Genomic DNA, 14,003 nt, shown 5'->3' with positions numbered 1-14,003 from the left:
TAAGGCACTTAGAACCATGCCTAGGGCAGTGAGTACCCTAGGAATGTCAGCAGTTGGCTAACACAGGAATGTTTCTGGGGCAAAGCAGGGCATCTTTTGTGAATTAGGTCCAGCCTTCTCATGCAGGACTGTATAGCATTCCTTTGTCAGCCTCTTTCTGTGCTCCTTTCTCACTCCACTTATCGCTCCACACGTTTAATTCTCTTCACTCCACCTGGGATTCCCTCCCTTATTTTCCCAGGAACAAGAAAAGTTTCTGTTGGTTTTTCCCTCTTCTGGGATTCTCTGCCTTACTTTCCCGGGAACAGGAAAAGTTCCTTTTGGTTTTTCTCTCTTCTGGTTTGATGCCAAGTGACAGATGGCTGGAACATAGATTCCTCCAGCCCCCTACCCCAAGGTATTCCTGAATATGGACCACAGATATGGCAGGTGAACACACCTTTTATTACTTTTGGCCCCAGCGCCCAACATGGAGCCCTAACCCTGGGGCTTTGCCCCGGTTCCTGTTCCCTTGGTCCCCCTCTGGTTAGCACTCTAAGGAGAGTGGGGCAGGGAGAGGGAGAAAATGCACCTCCTTGTTAATAGGAAAAAGTCCAAGTCCCCATCTTACCTTGAATGTCTGAGAGAGAAGAAATAGACAGGAGTCATCCCCAGACTGGGACCTACCTTAAACCCCGTTTTTTCGTTCACAAGCTGAGGCCCCACCCCCCGGACTGTGTTTGTGAACCTGACCAATCCATGCATCCCTCCTCCCTTGGATAAGGTGGGTAGAGGGTGGGGACATGCCTACAAGCTTCCTTCCAACAGTAATAGCTTGCTTACCCTTTATGATGAGGCTAAACGTCATTGCTTCTATAGGTTTTCTTGACGCCCCCACATACCAGTGGCCTTGTACACTCCCAGCAATACACTTGCCTGCAACACTTCAAAGCTGTATTATAATGAGCAGTTTTCCTGTTAGACTGAGAGGAATTCCAGGGCCTAGGACCTGTTCTGTTAATATAGGATGTGCTTTAAAAATCTTTGTTGAGTAATTTGCATGTAAAATCGGAGAAGTCAGTGGCACCCCACTCCAGTACTCTTGCCTGGAAAATCCCATGGATGGAGGAGCCTGGTAGGTTGCAGTCCATGGGGTCACTAATAGTCAGACACGACTGAGCGACTTCACTTTCATGCATTGGAGAAGGAAATGGCAACGCACTCCAGTGTTCTTGCCTGGCGAATCCCCAGGGACGGGGGAGCCTGGTGGGCTGCCATCTATGGGGTCACCCAGAGTTGGACACGACTGAAGTGACTTAGCAGCAGCAGCAGCAGCATGTAAAATGTTCGTCTAGGCATACCTTCTAGACACATTCACCTGAGAGCACTGAGCTTGGCACCATGAGTGGTTAGGAGGGAGGCTGAGTTGGATTTGGACCTCATCCTCAGAGCTCAGTGTACCTGGGGAGAGCCAGATGGTAAATGACTACAAAGTGATGCGACCTGTAGAAAGCACACTGGGACACTTGGAGAAGGTTCTTGGCTGGGAAACTTGACAGAGGTTACTTCACATTAGAACTGCATTGTATCTGTTTTTGTATCTACTGCTAGGTAACAAATTATCCCAAGCATTAAACAAATGCTTAAAACAACCAGTATTTCTATTTCTCAAGATTCTGTGCATTACCTGGGAGGTTCTTTTGTTGGACCCACCTGGGCTATCTTTCACATGTCTCTGTTCAGCTAATGTGTAAGCTGGAAACTGGGGCACTGGGCCTTGCTCTCCTGCACTCTTGTGTCCTGGGCTTTGTCATGGCATGTTGGTCTTGGGGTTCCGAGATGGTCATAGTGGAAGCTACAGGCCTCCTGAGGCCTGGGCACCAGAACTTGCATCATGTCATTTTCACCACACTCTGTTGGTCAAAGCAAGTCACAACACCAGCCCAGATGTAAGTTCCAAAAATGTGTGACCATATTTAACCTACCACATGGGTTTTGGGGTGATAAGGAGTTTTTCCAGCAGATAAGGAGCAGTGGAGAGGGAGAGGGCAGTCTGGGCAGAGGTACAGAGGTGGGGATAAATAGGACATGGCTGAGGAACATTCCAAGTTTAATGTGGTTGGCAGAGTAAATATTGGGAGCTGAGGATGCAAAGATAAATTAGAGATTCCTGAGATGGGGCCTTAAACCTCAAGTGTTAACTTGATCCTTTGGAAGTTTTAACAAGTGCATACCTGTTTTCAAGAGTCCATTGTAGCAGCCCCTGTGTGATATGGATGCCGGAGAGGGTAACAGTGGAGGAGGGGAACCCAGAGATGGGGTACAGTGATCCACGAGAGAGAGGTGAGACCCAGGTCTGAACTGGGCAGGGATGTATCTTCATAGGTTGGTGACTTACTGGCCATCTAGGTTGGCCCAATGACTTAGTTTTAACTCATTTTCTCCAAGCTCCCTAAAAACTCATCTTTTCTCTCTAGCAGAAATGTCCTTTGAGAAGTTTGGAGATGAATTGAAGTGGGGAGAAAGTTAAATGAGGGTAAGTTTATTGGAATAAAGTGGACAGACTTTAGGACAGGCAGTGATGACCTTTCTAGGAAGGTTCTCCAGGGGTCAGGGAGGAACGTAATGACAGACATGTACTGGGCATGGTGGCAGAGTGATTTCTGAGGGGTATTGTTCAGAGGTAGAATTAAAGCAATCTGAACTCCTTTTCACCTCTCACTTTTACAATGGGTGGTTGTTTTCATCTAGTATAACAGGTCCTGGTCCATTGCTTGTTCTGCCACACCTAGTCTGAAAAACTGAGGTGGCATAAGGCACCCACCTCTAAGACAAACAGGTTCTCTGGGCCAGATGACCAGGAAGGGGAGGAAAGTTGGATGATCCCTTGTTCCACGTTGAATTGGCCAGTGGGAGAGGGATCCAGAAGAGAGGTTGACTCCTCAGGTCTGTCCAGAAGCTTTAAGGTACCCCTGGCAGGCCTGGGCCAGGCACTCTTACAGGAATGATCCTCTTAAGGAAATCCAATATAATTAAGATTCATACTACAGCATGGTCCTAATCCTTAAGACAGTCCTACATTTTATAGATGTATAATCCAACATTTAGTTTTAAGTGACTTGGACACAATCAGACATCTTTTCAGTGGAGGACCGGGATCCTAAGCTAGGCTGTTAGACACTAACAAGGACATGAAATATGTAACAGCACTCCGTGAGGATAATGCCAGTGGGCTCCAATATGGAGCCTGCTGCCTCAGTGCAGTGCTGGGTCAGTTACTTCACTCCACTCCCCAGGAAGGACCACATCGCCAACCCTGCCAAAAGCCACAGCTAAACCCAGCCCAGCTGCTGGGAACCATAGACGCTTACCCTAGGCTTCCTTTTCAGGTGACTGATTATTCTCTTTGGTTCGAGGTGACTTTGTTGTTCAAAATTCCTCTAACTAGTCCTTAAATAGTTTGGTTTCTAGGACTCAGTCAGAGACCCTCTTCCATGAGTAATCCACTCACATAGCTTCAAATACCATGTATAGCAGGATTCCCTGGTGGCACAGTGAATAAGAATCCACCTGCAGTGCAGGGGACATGGGTTCGATCCCTGGCCCAGGAAGATTCCACATGCTGTGGAGCAAGTAAAGCCCGTGTGCCACAGCTGCTGAGCCTGCATACTGCAGCTACTGTAACTTGTATGCCTAGAGCCTGTGCTCTGCAAAAAAGAGTAGCCCTCACTCACCGCAATTTGAGAAAGCCTACGCACAGCAATGAAGACCCAGAGCAACCACAAAACAACAACAAAATGCCATGTGTGCTTTTGATTCTCAAATTCATGTCTTCATCCCAAATCTCTCAGCTGACCTCCAGATCCACATTTTCCACTATCCTTTAGTTCCTTCACGTATGGATGTGAGAGTTGGACTGGGAAGAAAGCTGAGCGCCGAAGAATTGATGCTTTTGAACTGTGGTGTTGGAGAAGACTCTTGAGAGTCCCTTGGACTGCAAGGAGATCAAACCAGTCCATTCTAAAGGAGATCAGCCCTGGGATTTCTTTGGAAGGAATGATGCTGAAGCTGAAACTCCAGTACTTTGGCCACCTCATGCGAAGAGTTGACTCACTGGAAAAGATCCTGATGCTGGGAGGGATTAGGGGCAGCAGGAGAAGGGGACGACAGAAGATGAGATGGCTGGATAGCATTACCGACTCGATGGACGTGAGTCTGAGTGAAGTCCGGGAGTTGGTGATGGACAGGGAGGCCTGGCGTGCTGCCATTCATGGGGTTGCAAAGAGTCAGACATGACTGAGTGACTGAACTGACTGACTGACTGACTGAAGCTCTCCAACAGGATATGCATCTCACATGGACTTCAAACTCAACACATCAGAAACTTACCTGATGATAACTGCCTCCAAATCTGCTTCTTTCTGTATGACGCAGAGATATTTGACTTTTTTTCTATCTCTAGCGCCCCACCCGCCATTATCTCTGACTCAGACTGCTACATTCTCTTTCTACCTGGTGTCCCTTCATCCACACTGGCTCCCTTTAGCCCATTCTCCACCCCTTCTTCAGGGAAGTCTTCCCTTCTCCAGTTTCCTAGGGCACACTCCCAGAGCTCCCTATACCCTTCCTCTGTGACACTCAAATATGACTGGCATGATTGTTTATTAGACACTAGACCGTAAGTGTCATAGGGCAGGGTGTGTGATTTATTCACTGCACTCCTAGCACCTAACATGACACATATTTCCAAAGTTTGTTGGCTGGGTTGCACAGGGCCATACGGTCCTCACATAGTAGGGCTCAAGAAACAAATCATCGGGGAATTCCTTGGTGGTCCAATGGTAAAGAATCTGCCTGCCAATGCAGGGGACACGGGTTTGATCCCTGGTCTGGGAAGATTCCACATGCCACAGGGCAACTAAGCCCATGCACCCTAGAGCCTGTGCCCTGCAGTAAGAGAAGCCAGTGCAGCTAGAAAGTAGCCCTTATTCACCCCACAACTAGAGAAAGCCCACTTGCAGCAATGAAGAACCAGTGCAGCAAAAAAAAAAAAAAAAAATCCACCATCCAGTGCAGGGAAATCTGGTTTGGTCCCTGCTCAGGGAACTAAGATCCCGCGTGCCTCAGGGGAACTAAGCTTGCACACAACTGGAGAGAAGCCCATATACTGCAACTAAGACCCAACACAGCCAAAAATAAATATTAAAAAAATAACATATAAAAAAAGAAATGAATCCTTTTTCTCTTTTTATGCTTTCTCCACATTTTCCTTTGAGAATCAAGCCTTATTTTGGGACTAGGTCACCCAACCAGTTAGGCTGGTTCTGACTTCTCTGTCATTCAGATAGATCCATTCTGTATCTTAGTCAAGGGTTGAAGCAAAAAAAAAAAAAAAAAAAGGTGGGAAAAATATCTCAAACATCCCAGAATTGAGCCCAGAGTTAGTGTAATAAGAATCCAGTAAATCAAATGATGATGCATCTGTGTAGGGGGTGTGTGTGGCCAGGTGGCTTTAGAAAAGCGTGTACTCTTCAGAGGTGGAATTGAAGCAATCTTAATTCCTTTTCCATCATCCTTTTACAAAGTACAGTCCAAATTGTGTTCTGTCAGGTAAGGGTCCTGGTTCACCTCTGGCCAGCGTCTGTCTGTTGATCCAGGCAAGGCTGCCCCTTCCTGAAATGCTAGATGGGACTACCTGAAGAACACCCTATGGTCAGCAGCAACTGAAACTATCAATTCATGCATACTTGGCTAGGAAAGCCTATTCTGAAAAGCTGTGATTTGGAAAACTAGGTGAGTTATAGGAAATTCTAATTTCTTGTATATCTTATAAGGTACTTTGGTCATTGCCAAAGATAGGACCCTAGACATATGTATGTCCCTCTGCATTGTGTGAAGCTGGAAGGTTCATGTGTTTACTCTAGAGCTCCTAAAGTTAAGAAAGCTGTGTATTTATGGATCATGAATGCTTAATTGAAAAGCAGGGACTTTCCTGGTGGTCCAGTGTTAGGAATCCACCTTGCAATGCAGGGGATATGGGTTTGGTCCCTGGTTGGGGAGCGATGATCCCACATGCCATGGGGCAACTAATCCCCCATGCCACAACTATTGAGCCCATGCTCCTCAACCCGAGAGCCCGTGTGCTGCAACAGAAGATCCCATGTGATGTGACAAAGATCCCATATGCCACAACTAGAACCTGAAGAAGCCAAGTAAATAAATAAAAATAAATTCTTGAAAAAAAGAAAAGAAAAACTATTAGCTTTTAAGCTTGTAAACTACTCAGACTTGGAATAGAAATTTACTGCAGTATCATTTAAGACTAATGACAAAAGAAGTCCCAGCTTTGCTAAACTTACTTCTCATGAACAGGATTGCTGCTGACCTATACAGCCTCTTTCACTCAGAAACTGGAAAAAAGTGTGTTGTGAGAGATGCAGCCCTTCTAAGGCAATACAGTGACAAGCTGAGCGCAGGCTTAGGCTGTACTAACCTCCTCCCCAACTGGGTACCATTGTACAGTGCACAAACTGTACAACTAAATGTGTGGGCCTGCTTTTATATAAATGTATAGATACATTAAACATAAACCAGGGATAAAATATCACCAGAAGTCTTACTCAAAACTGTATCATTTAATACTTTCACCTATGTGTGTGTGCCTGGAGAGCCGCTCAGTTGTATCCAACTCTTTGTGACCCCCATGGACTGTAGCCTGCCAGGTTCCTCTGTTCATGGGATTTCCCAGGCAAGAATACTGGAATGGGTAGCCATTACCTTTTCCAAAGGATCTTCCCAATCCGGGGATTGAACCTGGGTTTGCTGCATTGCATGCAGATTCTTTACCATCTGAGCCATCAAAGAAGCCCAACCAACACTGAAATATAGCCTAGATTATAGCAGATTAGATAAAAATATACATCTCCTAAAAAAATAACTGGCTTTGACAAATCAAATAGAAAAAGTGAGTAAGCAAGTCAGAGGTCACTTGAAAATGGTTAGCTTCTCATATAGATTCACAACCTATGTTTTTTAAATAATTGCTAGTAGAACAAATATCTGTACGAAGATGAAACTAGGAAACCATATATTAGCTTGGAAAGTCTATCTAATGGTCACACTGATGAATGACTGAAATATCTGAAGTATGGAAATGCTTGATAGTAAACAGTACCTTCACTTCAGTTCAGTTCAGTCACTCAGTCGTGTCCAACTCTTTGTGACCCCATGAATCGCAGCACACCAGGCCTCCCTGTCCATCACCAACTCCCAGAGTTTACCCAAACACATGTCCATCGAGTCAGTGATGCCATCCAGCCATCTCATCCTCTTGTCATCCCCTTCTCCTGCTGCCCCTAATCCTTCCCAGCATCAGGGTCTTTTCCAATGAGTCAACTCTTTGGATGAGGTGGCCAAGTATTGGACTTTCAGCTTCAGCATCAGTCCTTCCAATGAACACCCAACACTGATCTCCTTTAGGATGGACTGGTTGAATCTTGCAGTCCAAGGGACTCTCAAGAGTCTTCTCCAACACCACAGTTCAAAAGCATCAATTCTTCTGTGCTCAGCTTTCTTCACAGTCCAACTCTCACATCCATACATGACCACTGGAAAAACCATAGCCTTGACTAGATGGACCTTTGTTGGCAAAGTAATGTCTCTGCTTTTTAATATGCTGTCTAGGTTGGTCATAGCTTTCCTTACAAGGAGTAAGTGTATTTTAATTTCATGGCTGTAATCACCATCTGCAGTGATTTTGGAGCCCCCCAAAATAAAGTCTATCACTGTTTCCACTGTTTCCCCATCTATTTCCCATGAAGTGATGGGACCAGATGCCATGATCTTCATTTTCTGAATGTTGAGCTTTAAGCCAACCTTTTCACTCTCCTCTTTCACTTTCATCGAGAGGCTTTTTAGTTCCTCTTCACTTTCTACCATAAAGGTGGTGTCATCTGCATATCTCAGGTTATTGATATTTCTCCCGGCAATCTTGAATCCAGCTTATGCTTCATCCAGCTCAGCGTTTCTCATGATGTGCTCTGCATAGAAGTTAAATAAGCAGGATGACAATATACAGCCTTGACATACTCCTTTTCCTATTTGGAACCAATCTGTTGTTCCATGTCCAGTTCTAACTGTTGCTTCCTGACCTGCATATAGGTTTTTCAAGAGGCAGGTCAGGTGGTCTGGTATTCCCATCTCTTTCAGAATTTTCCACAGTTTATTGTGATCCACAAAGTCAAAGGCTTTGACATAGTCAATAAAGCAGAAACAGATGTTTTTCTGGAACTCTTTTGCTTTTTCAATGATCCAGAGGATGTTGGCAATTTGATCTTTGGTTCCTCTGCCTTTTCAAAATCCAGCTTGAACATCTGGAAGTTCATGGTTCACATATTGCTGAAGCCTGGTTTTGAGCATTACCTTACTAGCGTGTGAGATGAGTGCAATTCTGCAGTAGTTTGAGCATTCTTTGGCATTGCCTTTCTTTGGGATTGGAATGAAAACAGACCTTTTCCAGTCCTGTGGCCACTGCTGAGTTTTCCAAATTTGCTGGCTTATTTAGTGCAGCACTTTCACAGCATCATCTTTCAGGATTTGAAATAGCTCAACTGGATTTCCATCACCTCCACTAGCTTTGTTCGTAGTGATGCTTTCTAAGGCCCACTTGACTTCACATCCCAGGATGTCTGGCTCTAGGTGAGTGATCACATCATTGTGATTATCTGGGTTGTGAAGATCTTTTTTGTACAGTTCTTCTGTGTATTCTTGCCACCTCTTCTTAATATCTTCTGCTTCTGTTAGGTCCATACCATTTCTGTCCTTTATCAAGCCCATCTTTGCATGAAATGTTCCCTTGGTATCTCTAATTTTCTTGAAGAGATCTCTAGTCTTTCCCATTCTGTTGTTTTCCTCTATTTCCTTGCATTGATCGCTGAGGAAGTCTTTCTTATCTCTCCTTGCTATTCTTTGGAACTCTTATAATACATTAAATAGAATTTATTGACACTATTAGGTTGGTGCAAAAGTAATTGCGGTTTCATTGTTCAACTTTGCCATTTGCTATTGGAATACATTCTTAAATAAATGTTATGTTATATGTCATTTTAATGTTCATTTCTTCCTTTTTTTTTGCTGATGACTTATTGCTGGGTATTTTATGTTTATTTTAGATTAGGAAAATGATAGACAAAAAGCAAATTCAAACAATTTTTTTATTCAAGTTCAAAATGGGTTGTAAACCAGCAGAGACAACTTGCAACACCAACAAGGCATTTGGCCTAGGAACTGCTCATGAACATACAGTACAGTGGTGGTTCAAGAAGTTTTGCAAAGGAGATGAGAACCTTGAAGACGAGGAATGAAGTGGCCGGCCATCGGAAGTTGACGACCAGTTGAGGGCAGTCACTGAAGCTGACCCTTTTACAACTGCATGAGAAGTTGCCCAAGAACTCAGTGTCAACCATTCTATGGTTGTATGGCATTTGAAGCAAATTGGAAAGTGGAAAGAGCTGGGTGCCTCATGAGCTGACCGCAAATCAAAAAAATCATCATTTTGAAGTGGCATCTTCTCTTATTCTACACAACAAATTGTTTCTCAATTGGATTGTGACATGTCACAAAAAGTGACTTTTATATGACAGCTGGCAATGACCAGCTCAGCGGTTGGACCGAGATGCAGCTCTGAAGCACTTCCCAAAGCCAAACTTGCACCAAAAAAAGTCACTATCTGATGGTCTCCTGCTGGTCTGATCCACGACAGCTTTCTGAATCCTGATGAAACCATTACATCTGAGAAGTATGCTCAGCAAATCAATAAGATGCACTGAGAACTGCAACGCATGCAGCTGGTACTGGTCAACAGAAAGGGCCCAATTCTCCGTGACAATGCCTGACTACATATCACACAACTAACGCTTCAAAAGTTAAACACATTGGGCATAAGGTTGTGCCTCATCTGCCATATTCACCTGTGTCAAGGAACGTTTAATTTTAAGGAATCCTACATGTTATTTTCTGTTTCTCAAGGGCCCTCTCTTCCTTATCAGTTCCTGGAAAACAGGAACGAGCAGAGCTTCATGCAGTTCTCAGGACTGAGGTCATGAGGCAGAACGCATACATGGATTCCTTTCAGTAATCTTTTACTTTTCTGTAAAACTACTTAGTCATGTTCCTATTTCCAATACATGGATTGTCTTCTGGCCCTGTGACGATTGTTATTCTCCTAGTTACTGTTGTTATGGCCCTATGACTATTGTTATCCCCTTAGTTACTGTTGTTATGCTTCTGTTTTCAGTGTTTTTTACTTCATTTTTTGCCTAAAGCTTCCTTATGTTACAATATATAAGCACACACTGCCATGAATAAAGCACCCTTTTTCCACTAGAGACTTGGGTCCCCTGCGTCCTTCTTTTCTTCACCTTCTTTTCCTCGACTCCTGTCTCCAGATTCTAGTCTGTCAAGAAGACCATATCAAGTGGCACCTGAACAGGGACCTAGAGTACGCCTTTGGCAAGCAGACGGGGTGACTGTGGACCTACTGAGGTCGGTAAGTGCGGGGTTATGGGACAAACGGCAGGAAAGCCCCACCACTTTTCTACTTTGCTTCATCATTTATTTAAGGTTCAAGGACTTTTGGTTTTGCATCAGCGATTAGAGGCTTGTCTCCAAATGGTAATTGAACATAATCCCTGGTTCCTTGATGAAAGCAATTTTGATTTAAAGATTTGGAACCAAGTTAGAAAGAATGTTAAATGAACCACAAGATGGGAGAAAAATATTCCAAGAGATTTCTGGCCCTTATGGGCCCTCACTAAAGCCATGATTTTGCCATTTCAAGAAAATTCTAGCCCCCGCCCTCTGATATTCAACAACAGGCAGAACACTTGTTACATGAATATAAATTAGATGAAAATACTTTACAAAAGGCCCAATTAAAACAACATAAAATATTTCAAAATTATCCCACCAGCCCTGCTCCGGCTGCTTCAAGTGCTCCTCCTCCTCTTACAATGGACGCCAAACCGGAAGTCCTCTCAACTCAAAGACAAAATGACTCTAACAATGACTCTTCAAAGATAACAATACTTTCCTTAATGACAATGATAAGCCTTTAACACATACTCATATTTATGAGGAAACACTATCTACTCATTCTCCTTCACGATGAAGGCTTTCTAGATTATGAGACTGGGACATAAAAAACGAGTCCTTTCTAGCCTTTACCACGTCACACCTGCCCTTAGCCAAACAAAACCTTGCCAGTTATAAACTCCAAATACTTGAGCCACTCGACCCTAATAAAGATGGTCCAGATGTTGAGCCCAACATATGGATATGGGTAAACCCCAACCTTGTGTTCCCCCGCTGGAAAGCTAGAAGTCAGTGAAACCTAAAGATAGCTACACAAAAATATTTCAAGGACCTAAAGAAGCCTATGCTGATTTTTTAGCTAGATTCAAAGTTGCTATTTCCATAATGTTATCAGAGAAGAGGCCAAAATGCAGCTAGAAAAACTGCCTGCTTATAAAAATGCAAACCAAAAATGTTAAAGAGCTACCACTCCAATTCATGAGATCAAGACTCTTATTGATTATTTAAAGGCTTATCACAACTTAGGATTAGAAACTCAAAAAATACATATGTTAACTGAAACAATGAAAGATGTTTTACATATGGGTAAAAACTCATTTAAAAAAGGATTCTGCTAAAAAGCACACAGAAAAAAATTAAACTATTAAAAAGCCTCCAAAAATTTGCCCTCATTGCCATGAGAGGATACACTGGGCCAGAGAATGTCAATCTAAATATGATATTATAGGAAAGCCTATTTTGGGTAACTCCAAGCTGGGGACTCCCCAGGTCCCCATCAACAAAAACCAGGGGCAAACTCCATCTTTTCCCTTAAACCCTCAACAGCTGGCAATGCTACTGTTGATATACCAGCTTTAAATGATTTTCTCCTTTTTCCTCAAGTAGTCCCTTCTAAAATACTTACTGGACTTTTTTGGACCCCTATCCCCACAAACCTTCGGTCTTTTATTTGGCCAATACTGTTCACCCTAGAGTGATTCAAATTATAAGAGAGAAATTCCAATTATGATGTCATCTCAGATATTATGGCAATTCAAAAAGGGAAACAAAATTGCTCAATTAATTCCTTTATCTTATATTTCTATTAACTCCTCTAATGATGTACAGACAGATGTATTCAACAATTCAGATCAAAAACAATCCTTATGGACATCAATAATATCTGAATATACCCAACCAAATATAAATATCAAAATTAATGGCAAAAATTTTTCTGGTCTCCTTGATACTAGATCTGATATTACTATTATTTCCAAACATTTATGGCCCAAATCTTCGCCTATACAGAAAATCTCTTGCCAAATTGCAGGAGTTTCTCAAACCAAAATACAAGAGGTTTATCAAAATGTCCAAATATATCCCTACGAGGGACCAAAAGGCCAACCTACAACATTATGACCTTACATGATAGATGCACCTCTTAATTTAATAAAAGGTTTCCTTATGCAATGACAAACTCAAATATGTATTCCACATTTTTCCTAGGGGCCACCGTACCGCTCACTTAACAAACAATGAAATTATTAAAATAACTTGAAAAGATGACAAGCCTATTTGGACAGAACAATGGCCCCTTACAAAAGAAAAACTAGAGGCTACTAAAAAAACTTATCAATACACATTTGAAATTAAAACATATTAAAGAATCTTGTTCTCCTTGAAATTCTCCCATTTTTGTAAAAAAATATATATATATCTGACACTGGCATCTTTTAACAAACCTTCAAAAAGTTAATACATCTATAAAACCTATGAGTACATTGCAACCAAAAATTCCATCACCTACCATTATTCCTAAAAACTGACATATTATTATTATAGATTTATAAAATTGATTTTGTACTATACCTTTACACCCTCTAGACTGAGAAAGATTTGTCATCTCGCTTCCTTTTCCTAATCATATTGGGCCTCATAATCGATATCAATAGACTGTATTGCCTCAAAAAATGATAAATTCTCCCACCATATGTCAATATTTATGTAGCCAAAGCCTTTGAACCTGTGAGAAAACAATTTCCTGACTTTCTTGTTATTCATTATATAGATCATATATTGTCTTTGGCTCCATCTGTTTTAAAAACTCAAGAAATGTTTCACAGAGCTCAACAATGCTTAAAAGACTCTAGATTAACCATTGCCCCTGAAAAGAATCAAACCTCTAGACCTTACCATTACTTAGGGACTTCCCTGGTGGCTCAGAGGTTAAAGCGTCTGCCTGCAATGTGGAAGACCCGGGTTCGATCCCTGGATCGGAAAGATCCCCTGGAGAAGGAAACAGCAACCCACTCCAGTATTCTTGTCTGGAGAATCCCATGGACGGAGGAGCCTGGTCGGCTACAGTCCACGGGGTCGCAAAGAGTCAGACACGACCGAGCGACTTCACTTCACTTCACCATTACTTAATATCTATTGTTAACAGACAACATATTACTCCCCATCTAACACAGATTCGTGTTGATAAATTATCAACCTTGAATGATTTTCAAAAACTTTCAGACAATATAAACGTGGATTAGACCCTCTTTAGGTATTGCAAAGAGAAGGCAATGGCAACCCACTCCAGTACTCTTGCCTGGAAAATGCCACGGACAGAGGAGCCTGGTAGGCTGCAGTCCATGGGGTTGCTAGGAGTCGGACACGACTGAGCGACTTCACTTTCACTTTTCATTTTCCTGCATTGGAGAAGGAAATGGCAACCCACTCCAGTGTTCTTGCCTGGAGAATCCCAGGGATGGAGGAGCCTGGTGGGCTGCCGTCTATGGGGGTCGCACAGAGTCAAACACGACTGACGTGACTTAGCAGCAGCAGCAAGTATTGCAAATTATCAACTGACTAATCTATTTAATGGACTTCCCTGGTGGCTCAGAGGTTAAAGCGTCTGCCTCCAATGCGGGAGACCTGGGTTCGATCCCTGGGTCGGGAAGATCCCC

Source organism: Oryx dammah, unplaced genomic scaffold (assembly GCF_014754425.2).
Source record: "Oryx dammah isolate SB20612 unplaced genomic scaffold, SCBI_Odam_1.1 HiC_scaffold_17, whole genome shotgun sequence".
NCBI classification, from domain to species: domain Eukaryota; kingdom Metazoa; phylum Chordata; class Mammalia; order Artiodactyla; family Bovidae; genus Oryx; species Oryx dammah.
The sequence above is the reverse complement of the archived record's forward strand: the minus strand, read 5'-3'. Positions refer to the sequence as shown.